This window comes from Pleurodeles waltl, chromosome 10, assembly GCF_031143425.1.
Source record: "Pleurodeles waltl isolate 20211129_DDA chromosome 10, aPleWal1.hap1.20221129, whole genome shotgun sequence".
Taxonomy (NCBI): Eukaryota; Metazoa; Chordata; class Amphibia; order Caudata; family Salamandridae; genus Pleurodeles; species Pleurodeles waltl.
Genome location: NC_090449.1, coordinates 1,011,444,096 through 1,011,459,428, shown reverse-complemented (window position 1 = coordinate 1,011,459,428; position 15,333 = coordinate 1,011,444,096). Strand labels below are relative to the sequence as shown.

The following is a 15,333-nucleotide window of genomic DNA, read 5'->3' as shown; positions in this document are numbered from 1 at the left end:
TCTGCATAAATACAGAGGCCCTTTCTTTCAAACGACACCTGTTATACAAACAAGACACATTTGTTATTTTTGTCAAACTGCTTCACATCAAAAGATGATATTTGCATATTTCTAAGGTGGACAAGGTAGATAATATGGAAAATAGCCTTTCCTTAACCACTGTGTAAAGGACCATGAAACCGATAGTTACAGGGTAACTAGCTCTTTTCAGGTAAAGATATGCACATATTACATATATATTTAGATATATTTATATTTACTCCAGACCAAATGCTTAACAGCAAATGGTGAAAAATGGTGTTGGATATGGCACATCTTTCTAGGGGGAAAATTAGTAAATTATGTGGAGATTGCCTTTTGCAGAACCACTGTATGTGTAAATGTAACTCATTACCTTCGCTGGAGGAGTGGTTACACTTCAGGTAATGTTTCAAAATGATGATATATTAATTTCATTAAAATTCTGACGCATGGCTCAACCATGTGTTAAGGATCAAAAAGTGTGCATGGCTTACATGTCTGTTTCACGGGCTTTGAAGACAAATAAGCATTCTATAAATTTGTGACAGAAATGTGATTAGGATTACACAATGTGATAAGGGTTCACTTATGAATGTGATCCCAGTTTGAATTTACTGCTGCTTATTACTTGTAGGTTCTGTCCCATCCCTATAATATTGACGGAAATCTCATTTTCCAGTGAGCTGAATATATGTGCACCAGCCTCTATGCCTTCTTTATATATATACATTATTCCGTCCCATATTCATTTTCTGTAATTGAATGTTGTGCACATTTCTTCACTACATTTTCAAATGTTTTTCAATTCTCTGGGAATCCCTCAGCTGGCATTGTCCTCTTTCTGTCTCCGCTTTGTTTCTGGCAACCAAATTCATAAAATGCCATTCATGCAAGGGTCAGTTCTCCCAAAGGCAGTGGACACGCAAAGGATGTAGTCAGCCCCAAAATCCCCCACAGCCCAAAATACAGGATTTAAGGGCTCTCCTTAACCTAGCTCGTCAGATTCCTGGTGACCTCAAGAAGATGACAAGATGAAAGAAGGACTGCTAAGTTGAGCCCCAGCAGAGAAGACTGAAGAAACTAACTGATTTGGCCCCAGCCCTCCCGGCCTGCCTCCAGCTTCTGAAGCCGTACTTCAAGAAGGTGACGAATCCTGCAGGACCAGTGACCTCTTAAAAGCCTCAAGAGGACTGCCTGCACCCCAGAGGACCAAGATCTTCAGTGGGCAGCGGCCCTGTCCAAAAAGAACCTCCAACAAAGGACTCCAGAACCGCCTCGGATCTGCAAGTCCTGCCCACTTTGCACCCAATGACCCATGTCCAGGTGGCCCAACTGACTAGAGCTGCCTATAGCTGCTCCCTAGGTGATTATGACCTAGTGTCCATCCTGGGTTGACCTCTCCTTCCCAACATGACAACCCCTGCAGCCTAAATCCGGAGGACCCCCCTGACCTCGAGAGAACTGAATGAAGATTTCCGACGCCAAAAGGTACCCGCAGCCCCCCGCCTTTGGGGGCTCCAACCTTCGGTGCCGCTGCATGCAGGAGGTGGCCCTCCTCCTTGTCCAGCCAGTGGATTTCCATAACCGACCCCCTGGAATTAGCCTGCATCATCTTTGTGATCTCCAGGGTCCCCCTATTGGAAAGCATTGGGTGCCCAACGCTATGTTTGCACCCTGTGCCGGTGAGGGTGTGTTTGGTGTTGACCTGTGGCCCCACCGGTGTACCTCTAAACCCCCTAGGTCTGCTGTCCGTAAACATGGACACTTCCCTGCAAGCAGGGCAGATTCCAAGTGCCCCCAGTCTCCATAGGATCCCATGTTAAATCTCCATCAAATTTGACATCTGCACCCGGCTGGCCCTGTGTTGCTGGTGGTGGGTGTCTGGGGTTAACTTGAACCCCAACCTGTGGACATCCTAACTCCTGGAGAGTGCAACTGTAAGTCTTCTACTTACCTTGATACTGTGCTAACTTTTCTTCCCCCAGAACTGTTTCTGAAAATTGTCAACCTTTAAAACAGATTACTGCTATTTTCTCGAAAACCGTTAAACTTGCCAAATTGAAACAAAGTGGTATTCATACATATGTTTGATACATACTTACAAATGTACTTACCTGCAAAATGAATCTTGTGTACCTAGAAATAAAGTAACAAAATCTATTTTTGCTATATAAAAACCATTGTCCTGGAGCCGTTGAGTGTGTGCTTCATTTATTGCCTGTTAGTGTAAAACAAATGCTTTGCACTACCCTCTGATGAGGCTGACCTCTCGACCACACTACCATAAAAGAGAGAATTAGGATTATCTACTTTAGCCTCTGTTAAGGCTCTGGGGAACCCCTGGACTCTGTGCACACTAAATCTCATTTTGATATAGTATATACTGAGCCAGCTTCCAACATATTTCTTCTAAAGTTCCTGAGTGAGTGATTTCTTCTGGTATCACTAGTAGTCCATAGTATTAATCAGCATTGGAATAAATACCAATTTTCCAACAAGGCTCAGGTATTGGAGGCTCTGGCTGCAACACCGTTCTGAGTTCAGCTTAGTGCTCTCACTGCATTAGTTTGGACATTCCGTTTTTAAATGTTTTTATTGCTATTTTGCAATTAAACATCAAACAAAGTTCTCCAATCAGCATCTCAGAGAATTTGCTGCAGTGCATGTTGAGAGAGTCCAGTCATCAACAAAACAAACTAAAAATGACATATCAATCAAAATGCAGTCTTGTCAAGCACACTATCCTTGTCGGATTGGCTGTGGTGTCGAAATGGCAAGCGGGTTGGTGACTTACGATAGAAATAAATGTGTCTATAGAGTATTCCCTTCAGAAAAGGGGGGGCGGTCTAATGTTTTGCAGCACAGCAGTTTCAGTATCCTTTGTATATTATTGACATCAGATTGGATTTGAGAATAAATGTAATACTAAATTTCCAGGCCTCCCTGTTTAACAATGATCTCTGGATCCTCAGAACCCAGAAAGCTGCATGGTCCCTCCAGTCAGTGTGCTGGTGGTTCAGGGCTGAATGAAGACATGTATTTACTGCTGGCGGCAAAACAATTGTGAGCTTTTCCATTATTCCATTTCTGCTACTGCTCTGTTGATCTTTCAATAGATGATGGGCTCTGAAACAAAGTCAGGAAATGGGATTGGTCACCTCTGCCTAACATAAACCCCAATAATTGGGTTGTTGTTTGTAGAGTTCATTTGCAGGCCTTTCCTAATTTCCGGTAAAAGACTCACTCCACTTGTATCGTGAGCAAACAAATAGATATCAGGCACTTAATTTGGTTACAGTAAAAATTATCTGTCAGTCACATATTATCGGAGTGTTAACTGTTAATAACCTGAGAGTAAACTTTTTTTAGTCTGATATTTACTACGCCATAGAGAAACTCCACAGTTGGCCCAAGTTCTCCTTATGGTAAAGTATACAGAAATTTAAAAAGTTTAGTAAACTTGAAAAAACATATTAAAAATAGTTTTTGATAAAAACTACTGTCCTATATTTATTTTAAATGTAGAACAAAATAAGAATGCTACAGTGGTATGAACTTACATTTCAATCATCTTTAATTAATGAAAATATAATAAGTTAGATTATTTTTCTGAAGTTTAATAATAAAAAAAAAATTACCACCTCAATTAAAAAAACATCTAAACATTTTGTATTATGCATGCATTATTTTTAAAAGTGTATAGCATTTGTCAAAAGTAATGTAATTATACTTTAATACAATTTATTTGTACACTGTCAAATGCAAGAGGTTATTATAATATTTTGAAATTAAATTAAAATGTGTACTATTTTAATACATTATTTTAAACATGAAATTATGTGTTTTACATTTTTTAATTTTAGCTATTTAAAATACTTTAATTTGAATTAACATTATTTTCTATTTAAGACCCTGCCTCCATTATTTTCTGTGGCAGGGGTTGCACTACCAGGCAACGGCAATGTGTGGTGATAGACTTACTTCTGTTTTTTCTTATTTTAGTAGTTATTTACACTGGCCTGTAAGTATGGGAGCATAACTCCGAACCCCCAATTATAAATCACCCCCAAAATCAGATTACCCAAATTTTACTTCTGGCAGTTCTCCTCCTCTCTTGATCTTGTGTTAAAGAACACAGTCCTCCATTAATTCTGAAGAGTAATTAAGTAACTGGGTCCTCTCAATAACTGAGTTCTTGATCAGGGAAACGTTAAAGGGTTTTATTACAGGATTTCAAAAATCGAGTGTTACAGAATTATTCTTAAGTTTCATGAAGGCATAGATGCAGAGTACATAACCAGAAAAGCAAAATAATTCTAAGTCCCAAATAAACAGCAAAATCATTAGAGAAATGGACAGTTTCCTTAGTAGAAAATCAAAAGCCACTCTTTAAGGAATTGGGTAGAAAAGGAAGGTCATCTAGTTCACCCCCACAAACAAGGGTGTTTGTGCACAATTTCAACATAATTAATAAGCAAAGTCTGCAGTTTTATAGTTGCATGGTTATAAATAACACACTTTAGACATATCAGAGCACAAAACGAAATAACAAAGTACTTAACACTAACCCACTTGTAAGAAAGCGTTGATCAACTTCAGTTTTCTTACTGTCTAGAGATAGACACCACAATATCAAACATTACTTGAACAGTGACCCATACACCAATGCATTCCTCATACCTACAACAGAAAGGTCCTTTGACATTTGTTATTTTAAGAATGTGAAGAAAAGTTAATTCACAGTACATGCACTCTAAGGAAAATAAACAGTTACTTCACAGTGTTCTGCACTCTGGGAAGAATATGCGAGAGAAGACACGCCGGAGAATTTAATTGGAGTAGGAATGAGAAGGAGGGTTTGAACAGCGTGAATGTGAATTAAAATGGTGTCCGTGAAAATGTGGCACAAGTAAAACACATCAATAGACACACCACTAAATTTCATATTAAACTTGTCTCAAGTACAGTATTAGTGTCTTTGCATCTACTTTTCATCAAATAAATCCTTAGTATTCAAAGTTAATGGTCAACTAAAATTGTTCAATTAAAAAACATTAACATAAGTCTACACTTCTAAGTGCCTTCTCACTCTGATTTTATATATAGTGAAAAGTAGTAAAGTTATTCAAAGTGGCAGTAAATGTACACATGTAAATTACTCACAATTTTAGGTACCTTTTTGAATAGCCCTGTAGGGTTTAAATGTGCAGTGCTGATATAGCTATCTTCCAGTAAGATGGTTCAGTATTTTAAACACTCTTGAAAGAAGCATAGCCAGTAATGTGTTTTTATACAGCACCTCATACCATTTTTATGCTGTTTTTAAGTCCTGTAAACGACAGGTGTTAGTGAATATAATGGTATTCAATTTACTATCCACAGAATGATTAAAGAATGAGTTGGCCTTGTAAGGATTCAAGGCGCTGAGGATGGGAGGGGGGAGAACAGAGGGTGGGGGAGGTGCTACTACAGCTCGAACAACCAGGTCTTGAGAAGTTTCCTGAAGGTAAGGAGGTCTTTGGTCTGGCGTAGGTGGGTGGGAAGAGTGTTCCACGTTTTGGCAGCGAGGTGCGAGAATGATCTACCGCTGGTTGTAGCTCTGCGGACGTGTGGGACTGTTGTGAGGACGGCGGGTGGAGATGCTGGGTCGGGTTGTAGATGGAGATTCGTCTGTTGAGGTATTCTGGTTCGGTGTTGTGCAGTGCTTTTTGAGCATAGGTGAGGAGTTTGAAGGTGATTCTCTTGTTGACTGGGAGCCAGTGCAGGTTTTTCAGGCGGTCTGTGATGTGGCAGTGGCGACGGATGTCCAGGATGATGCATGCGGAGGCGTTCTGGATGCGTTGCAGCCTCTTCTGGAGTTTGGCTGTGGTTCCTGCGTAGAGGGCATTGCCATAGTCCAGCTTTCTGCTCACGAGGGTTTGGGTGACAGTTCTTCTGGATTCGGTGTGTATCCATTTGTAGGTCTTTCGGAGCATGCCGAGGGTGTTGAAGCAGGAGGAGGAGATGGCGTTGACTTGCTAGGTCATGGATAGTGAGGGGTCAAAGATGAATCCTAGGTTGCGTGCGTGGTCGGTAGGAGTGGGAGTGGTTCAGAGAATGGCAGGCCACAAGGAGTCATCCCATGCAGAGGGGGAGGGGGTGGAGCCGAAGATGAGGACTTACGTCTTGTCGGAATTGAGTTTGACGCAGCTGCTCTTTATCCATTCTGCGATGACCTTCATTCCTTTGTGGAGGTAGGTCTTGGCGGAGTCCTTGGTGAAGGAGAGGATCAGCTGGGTGTCGTCGGCATATGAGATGATGTTGAGGTAGTGGCAGACGGTGTTGAACGCAGCCATGAGGTCGAGGAGGATGAGGGCCGTAGTTTCACCGCTGTCCAGTATGGTTCTGATGTCGTTGGTGGCAGCGATGAGGTAGGTTTCGGAGCTGCTGATCACGGTAGTTGTCAGTGGCTGGTGTTTAAAGTTCTGAGCCCCTTAACATCTTCATTGCCAAATGAGTGAAATGCTTACTGCTGAACTGCAGGTCATGTGTTAAAATCATGGAAAGAACACCTTAGCTCTCCTTCCTTCCCAGGTTCTGAAATGGATTATCATTAAATTGACTAATGCAGCCTAAATGTGGAACAGGGTGTACTGTATAAAATCAAGTTACTATTTAAGGTGCTAGTTATGTAACCTTACGCTGCTGAAAACGTATGCATGCAATGGTGTATTTTCCGATTTACTTGTTGCCATTTTATACAGATGCTATAGTGCTGCACCTATTTATATGCTGCTGTTAAGTCTTGTGACTGCCTTAAGGGGGTGTACTTCTAGAGCTTTAGCCGCTTCAGATTGAATTGAATGTTTTTTGTTGATTCTAAGAGCCCAAATTTCTTCTGTCTATAAAATTGATGACTATAGATCTAAAAATACATGAAATAGCTGAAACTGAGACAAGGCAAGGCACAAAAGGAACATAGGCCATCATTACAATGGTCAGTGATAAAGCGGTGGTGATACCGCCAACAGGCCGGCGGTAAAAAAAAATGTAATTATGACCCCAGCGGAAACCGCCAACACAGACAGCCACTTTAACACTCCTACCGCCACGCCGGTAGCAACAGACACCGCGGTGGTAACCGGCAACAGCCAGGCGGAAGACAATGTACAGCATTACAACAGGTGTATCCGCCAGCTTTTCCGGGGCAGAACCAACGCCATCAAAAGCACGGTGGAAACAGTACAGTGAAAGGAAACGACTCGCCTCTCGACACTGAAGGAAGAACCACGACGCCATGGAGCCCGAGCTGCACATTTTTTTCAATGCTGGTGTACCTCCTCATACACCAGGAACATGAACGCCAGCGAAGACGACCATGGTGAGTACTGCACCTAGCACACAAGGAAGGGGGGACGAAAAAGAGAGTGACACACACACACAACACCCCCACCCTCACCCCCAACATTATACACACAAACGGATGCAACAACATTACATATACACCCCATAACCCTCAGAAATAACGCAAGGACAAAAGGAATTGAGTAAGGTGAGTGTAATAATACAATTTAAGATAAATATGTCCTTAAATCAATAAACAGTATGTACAATATATACAAAAGGAGGGGCAATGCGCACTCCAAAATGTACGTGGCCCACAGGACCATAACACATAGGCCAAGGCCACACTTGACTCCTGCCTCAATACGGAGAGAACACTGCAGGGGCATCAGGTCGAAAAAACACAGGCACCTCAGGAGGGCAGGGAATGGGGGGGCACCTCATCTGGAAGATGGTACAACGCCACTGGCCTGGAGGGGGCTACGTGCCCACTGCTTGGTCCTGGGGAGTGCAAAGCCACAGTCTCTCAAGTGGGCGGTTTGTCTGCTGCTTGGTCCTGGGGAGTGCACAGCCACAGTCTCTCTAGTGTGTGGTTTGCCCACTGCTTGGTCCCGGGGATTGCAAAGCCACAGCCTCTCAAGTGGATGGCTTCTCCACTGGTTCTGGAGGGGGCTTTGTGCCCACTGCTTGGTCCTGGGGAGTGCAAAGCCACAGTCTCTCAAGTGGGCGGTTTGCCTGCTGCTTGGTCCTGGGGAGTGCAAAGCCACAGTCTCTCTAGTGTGTGGTTTGCCCACTGCTTGGTCCCGGGGATTGCAAAGCCACAGCCTCTCAAGTGGATCGCTTCTCCACTGGTTCTGGAGGGGGCTTTGTGCCCAGTGTGCTTCATCCTGCCAAGGAGGGGGTGAGTGGATGCCTTCTTCCACTGGTTCTGGAGGATGCTTTGTGCCCAGTGTTCTTCATCCTGGCAAGGAAGGGGGTGAGTGGATGCCTTCTTTCACTGGTTCTGGAGGGGGCTTTGTGTCCGGTGTGCTTCATCCTGGATGGTGCAGGGTCACAGTCTCTCACCTGGGTGTCACACAGACAGGTGTTGCAGGGGCCAGGACGCACCGCAGCCCATGTAGTTACGACTACACACTGCTTGCTGGTGGTGACGGCTGCTCAGTGGATGGCAGTTGCACTGCAGGTGGCGGTGCTGTCAGTGGCGGTGGGAGGCTCCAGCCCTTCCCCTGCAGCTTTGGACAGCTGCCCACTGGGCTGCTGCTGCTGGCAAAGGTGCTGCTGGCAGTGCAGGTGACAGTGCTGCTGACTGGGCAGGTGGCGTGCTGGCCGCGGTGCAGGTGGTGGTGCTGTCAGTGGTGGGGGGAGGCTCCAGCCCTTCCCCTGCAGCCTCGGGCAGCTGCCTACTGGGGCTGCTGTTGCTGGCAGTGGTGCTGCTGGCGGTGCTGCTGGTGGCGGGGCAGGTGGCGGTGCTGGCCACGATGCAGGTGGCGTGCTGTCAGTGGTTGGGGGGCGCTCCAGCCCTTCCCCTGCAGCCTCGGACGGCTGCCCACTGGGCTGCTGCTGCTGGCAAAGGCGGCGCAGGTGGCGGTGCAGGCGGCGGGGCAGGTGGCGGTGCAGGCGGCGGGGCAGGTGGCGGTGCTGGCGGCGGGGCAGGTGGCGGTGCTGGCTGTGGTGCAGGTGGCGGTGCTGTCAGTGGTGAGGGGAGGCTCCAGCCCTTTCCCTGCAGCCTCGGATGGCTGCAGTGCTATGGCTTGTGTTGTTTGCCCCTTCTGCCCTTTGCAGATGGTGGTGCCTCCTTGCTTCTGCCAGCTGGTGTTCCTTTCCTGCCCTTGCTGGCTGGTGGTGCCTCCTTCCCCTTGCTGGCTGGTGTCCCCTTCTTGCCCTTGCTAGGTGGCAGCCCCTTCTTGGCCTTGGCAGGTGATGCTGGCGCACTGGCTGTGCTGACGTGTGCCTCCTTGGAAGCCTCTCACACCTGCAGTAGCTACAGAAACCACGGTGGCCGTGGACAGGGTGGCTAAGGTGCTGGGCTGGGTTCTGGTCACCCTGGCCCGAAGTGAAGGGCGGGGGAGGGGGTAAGGGAGTAGGTCAATGGTGGGGAGGAAAAGCTTCTTAGGGACACTGGGTCGGGAAGAGGGTGAAGGTTTGGAGAGGTTTGGAGTGGAGGAAGAGGGAGTGGTTGTAAGAGGTGTCTGCTGTGTTTGGGTGTTGGTGAATGGGCTGGATGCTGTTATGAGGTGGATGGCTGTTGGGTGTCTGAGTGCTTGCGTTTGTGTACTTTGGGAGGAGGGGGCACAGACACAGTGGGAGAGGACACAGGGTACGTGTGCATGGATGTGGGGGTCGTGACGGCCAATGAGGGGCGTGTAGTGATAGGCGTGCTGGTGATGAAGGTAGTGGATGAGGATGTAGTGCATGCAGGTGTGAGTGGAGACGCTACTGGGAGGGAAGAGGAGGATGAGGCTGAGGGGTACACAGTGGAGGCAATGAATGTTGGTGTGTCTGCATCTGGATGGTGCTTGTGTGAGTGCCTGAGGGATGAACTGTGGTGCTTGTGTTTGCCTGAGCCACTTCTGTGTGTTGATTTGGGAGAATGCAGGTCTGAAGGTGTGCTTGGGATAGGCTGAGGTTGAGGGGAGTGGGACTGGGTAGAGGAAGTTGGAGGGGGTAGGCTGGAGACCGGGACAATGGCTGCCATCAGTGAGTTGGCCAGAGCCTGGAATGTTCTCTGTTGGGCCGCCACGCCAGTCAATGCCCTCCAGGTATGCATTTGTTTGTTGCAAATGCTCTGTTAGACCCTGGATGGCATTCAGTATGGTTGACTGCCCAACAGAGAGGGATCGCAGGAGGTCAATAGCCTCCTCATTGAGGGCAGCAGGGCTGACTGGGGCAGGGCCTGAGCTGCCTGGGATGAAGGAGATGCCCACCCTCCTGGGTGAGTGGGCACGGGAAACACGCTAAGGGGCTGCTGGGAGGGGGGTGGGTGGGCACAGAGAGCTTCCATCGTAGAAGGGGTCCCTGTCGGTACTGTCCCCTCCTGTCTCCGTCGTGGTGCTCCCCTTGTCCTCCGTCCCACTGGTGCCCTCACCATTGATAGATTTGGGCTCCAGGCCCATGTGGGATGCAGCTCCCTCCGTCACCGGTGCCTCTGCTCCTCTGGCAGATTGATGCTAACGCACACAAAGACAGGGTGACAAAACGTAAAAGGGGGGAGAGACAGAGGCTACACTTGGTCAGTACTAGCAACAACACTTCCGTTGGCGTACACACCTCACAGGGAACAGCCCTGTGCACTAGGCCATGCACTACCAGTTACAATGCTAGTCACTAGGCCATGGGGTACAATGCCTAATGCCATTAGCTGCACACCTGAAACCCATAGGACCCTGCCCAGCAGTAGATGCCCACCAACATTATTTTGGTTGGAGTGCATCTGAGCTTGCCCATCATGGAACCTACCCTGCCATGTTTGCACTGGCCTTGGGGCACCCACCGCCCACATCCCCCACCCAGGTAACACCTCAACGCGTGCAAAGTCAAGAATCTGAATCTGTACTGACCCCCTTGTGCCTGCTGTGATGCCTTCTAGCGCCCATCCAACTCTGGATAGGCCACTGCTGGGATGCGCAACATCAGGGGTTTCAGGGTACGACGGGCACCCCTTCCTCATTAGGAGGCCAGCCCCAGCTGGGCCTACGCTGTCTTCCTTGCCCAGCGGCGCAGGTCCTCCAACTGTTTGCGGCAGTGGGTGCTCCGCCTGTCAAAGACCTCCAGGGTCCGCACCTCCTTGGCGATGGCACACCAAATACCCTTTTGCTGATGGGCGCTGACCTGCAGAAAAACGACAGCAGAAAAGGTATTAGTCATACCGTCCGGACTGTCATACTCATGGGCCACCATATCCCTCCCATCCCCTTATGCACATACATTGACCACCATACATGCAGCACTCTGCCCAGGACCCCTCAGCCCCCCTCCACCCCTACACAAGGCTTACACAGCACTCCATAAATTCATACCCCACGTATCATGCTCACAGTGTACTGACCTGTTGTTCTGGTGGACCATAAAGTAAACAGTACTGGGGTAAGACCCCATCCACCAGTCTCTCCAGCTCCTCTGAAGTGAAGGCAGAGGCCCTTTCCCCAGACACTCGAGCCATGGTCGGTTCCAGACACAGGTCACAGCAGCACTTGCAGTGTAGGTCCTCTCCTGTTGAAGGTCAGGTAACAAGTGAGTGAACAGATAGAAAATGAAGGTCACATCCGCGGCGGTGCGTACTGTCACCGCCGGCGTACATCGCCATTGGCTCCTAGAACCCGTAGGCCCCAATGATAACCAATGCTGTGTTGCACGGTGGTCATCGACCGCTGCCAGCAACGGTGATCAACGCCATCGGATCGCAGGGACATTTTGCATGGTGGTTCTCCTTCTGCAGGGGCTGGGGTGGTGGTGGTGGTGGCCTGTTGTTCCTGTGGCAGTCGGCCTCCTGTCCACTAGCGTCGGCAGAGGTTGAGGGCGGTTCTTCCTGTGGCTAGTGTCAGGGGCCCGTTGGTGTGCCACTGCCTCCCTCATGGTGTTGGCCATGTCTGTCCGCACCCCTGCAGTGTTGACCAGGGTGGTGTGGCTGTCCCTCTGGTCCTCCCTGATCCCCGGTACTGTCCCTCCTGCAGCCACTGGGTCTCCTGCAACTTGGCCAGTATCTGGCCCATGGTCTCCTGGGAATGGTGGTATGCTCCCAGGATGTTGGTGAGTGCCTTGTGGAGAGTCCGTTCCCTGGGCCTGTCCTCCCCCTGTCGCACAGCAGTCCTCCCAGCTTCCCTGTTGTCCTGTGCCTCTGTCCCCTGAACTGTGTGCCCACTGTCACTGACCCCAGGTCCCTGATCGTCCTGTGTGGGGTTGCCTGTGGTCCCTGTAGTAGTAGACACACTGCTGATTGACTTGTCCTGGGGACAGAGGGATGGGCCCGCTGGGTGGGTGCTGTGCTGGTGTCTCCTGAAAGGGGGGGGGGAGACTCTGTGGTGGTTTGGGAATGTGGCTGGGTCACCGACTGTCCATAGGTCCCTGATGGGCCAGGTTGGTCATCCTGATCCTGCCGTGCAGAGCTGCTGCTGTCATCACTGTGGGCCCCTTCTGGGGCTGGGCGACTGGATGTTGCTGGCACCTCCTCTCCTCTCCGTTGACGTTGGGTGGGCGTCCTGTGAGGATGTAAATTCAGTGTTATTGTTTCTGCGTGTGACATCTTGTGCATGGGTATGTTTCCCTCTATGGTTGTTATTACCAAGGCAGCTTTGGCTTGTGGGATTTGTGATTTGGTTTCATTGTCACTAGTGTGCATGCTGTGGTGATGGGTGTCCATGCAGGTCTGTGATGGGGGTCCATGCATCAGTTTTGTATGCAGGGCTTGGTATTGGGATGGGTGGGTTGTGATGGTGGCGTATATGTGTGGTGGTAGAGTGATGGGGTTGAGGGTAGGGGTAGGAGTTTGTGATGGCATGCAGGTAGAGGGCGATTAAGTAGTAAAGATTTGACTTACCAGAGTCCAGTCCTCCTGCTCCTCCTGCCAGGCCCCCGGGATGCAGTATCGCCAAGACTTGCTCCTCCCATGTTAGCTGTGGGGGAGGAGGTAGGGGTCAACTGCCAGTCCTCTGAACAGCTATCTGGTGTCTTGCAACCACAGAATGCACCTTCCCCCGTAGGTTGTTCCACCTCTTCCTTATGTCATCCCTGGTTCTTGGGTGCCGTCCCACGGCATGGATCCTGTCCACGACTCTCCGCCATAGCTCCATCTTCCTACAAATGGACGTCAGCTGCACCTGTGATCCGAATAGCTGTGGCTCTACCCATATGATTTCCTCCACCATGACCCCTTGCTCCTCCTCAGAGAATCTGGGGTGTCTTTGTGGTGCCATGGATGTGGAGTGAGTGGTGTGTGTGAGGGTGTGTGGGGTGATGTGTTGGGGTGGGTGCTGTGAGGAGCGTGGATGGTGTATGGGTGATGGTGTTTTGTGGCTCAGATTCAGTGGGTGCTTCTGCCTTGTCTCTCTCTCAGTTGTCACATTCTTTAGGTCGTTAAGGGTTGTGTGTGTTTTATATTGGTGTGGGTGTGGTGTGTGTGTGTGTCACGTGTGTGTAGTTTGAATTGTCCAATGTGTTGTAGTTTTGTTAGTGTGTGTGTGTATATTGAGCGCGGCGGTCTGTTCCGCCAATGGTTTACAGCAGTTAAATAACCGCCTTGATGATTCATGAGTCATGATGCTGTGGGCTTATTCCTGTTGGTGTAACGGTGTGGGTTTTGGGACCGCCAGTTTATCACTGACCTTTGGGCTGGCCAAATTGTGTGTGTGTCTGTATAGTTGCGGATTTCTATGTTTGGTCAAAATACCCGTAGCAGTATACCGCCACAGTCGTGGTATGCACTTACCGCCAATGTCATAATGTGGGCCATAGTCTGTTCTGGGGGCATAACGAAAAGTTGCAGAGATGTTGACTGTTGTGCTGGCAGAGAAAGCGGTGCATAGAATTTTCTGCACAGGTGCGATAGTGGAGAAATAGTGCAGAAAGACCACAAAGGGGTGTATTAGTATATTCAGAGGTTCATTTAGAGTTTGACTGAGCGGTAGGATGGCCATTACTTAAAAGTGCACTCACTCCTCCATGTAGCATTGGTGGAAGAGCTAGGTGTATTGGATGGTGGATGCTCCATTTCCAATGTCATTGGAAATTTCTGACCTGGTGGCTGGTCTTCTATGGGGTTATCAGATCACAGTGACAAGCGTCCTCCACCATTTAGACCAGGACGACCATCACTAAAGTTCCCTATTGGAGACTGCCATGCAGGGCAGGGAAAATCACTCAATGGCACTCAAGGGCAGGGAAAAAACGTGTGTTTTTAGTTCATTGATTTTCTTTCAAGAATAAATTCACTTTGGGAGTCTGTTTTTGAAAAACAAAAACAGTTGCTAAAGTTTCATCAGCTATGGCACCTGTTCTGCAGTCTCACTGTCTTTCATGAAGCCTCTGCAACAATGGCTCCACTGAAGGCAGAAGGATTCTTGCCTCCTTGGCATAGATTGCAATGTATCCTCAGTGATCTTACACCAGGAAGGCGGAGGTAGTAGCCAATGCCAATCTGCGGGTCCTCCTACCATACTGTATATAACTACCTAATTGTTCCTAATTGTTCCTTTGAATTTTTTACATACAACGAACATTGCATCCTGAAAACTAACATTGCATCCTGAAAACTGAACATATAGATTTTGTCTGAATCAAGCACTTTGAGGTTCAGTCTTCCTTTCTCCTGTTCTACAGATTTGGTATTAAAGAGTGGAGAAAAGTTTTCCTAGCACTGGGACGATAGAAGCAGCTGCAGCATTGTCTACAGGATGTAGAATAAATAATTAGTACTGGGACCAGAGAAGCAGCTAGTAGCACTCTCTGGACGACTTAGAATGAGGGATTACTACTGGGGAAAGAGAAGCAGCTAGCAGCACTTATTCATCATAGTCGCAACATAGATTATTTAAAATATCAGCCAGATTTGAACTACTAGGCTCAATAGGAAAGAGAAAGAGCACCATTCAGTGTCTCTTAATCACTCATGGTTATCACTCATGGCTGAAGGTGAGGAGAGGGTTTGGTGGTATATGGAGTAGCTGATATTGAATACTTCGCAACATCTGTTTTGGCAAGTACAGGCCTAGACCAATAAGGGTAATGTCCCTTCGTGCATAACCCTCTTTCTCCATGATTCCTAGAAGTACAAGGAAAGAGTAACTCACCATCTGATACTACCTTTAAAGTCTCCAGCCAGTATTTCTGAATAATCCCACAACCCCAGGAGATTGCCAAAGTGCATCGGACATCTGAGACAGCTAGGGGAGGTGCCTCTGTCCATCTTTGAAAGGTGATTTGTCGAGCAATAAACTGTGGGAAATATTTAAATTGGATTAAATGTAATTTAATCATAACAGGTCTTCTCACACAATG

At 48.1% G+C, this 15,333-nt stretch overlaps 1 protein-coding gene across 2 annotated transcripts in view; it reads left to right on the top strand.

Annotated features, from left to right (window-relative positions):
- DNAJC13 (DnaJ heat shock protein family (Hsp40) member C13) overlaps nt 1-15,333 on the top strand; it is an 876,382-nt gene that overhangs the window by 563,618 nt on the left and 297,431 nt on the right. The gene's annotated exons all lie outside the window — the stretch shown is intronic.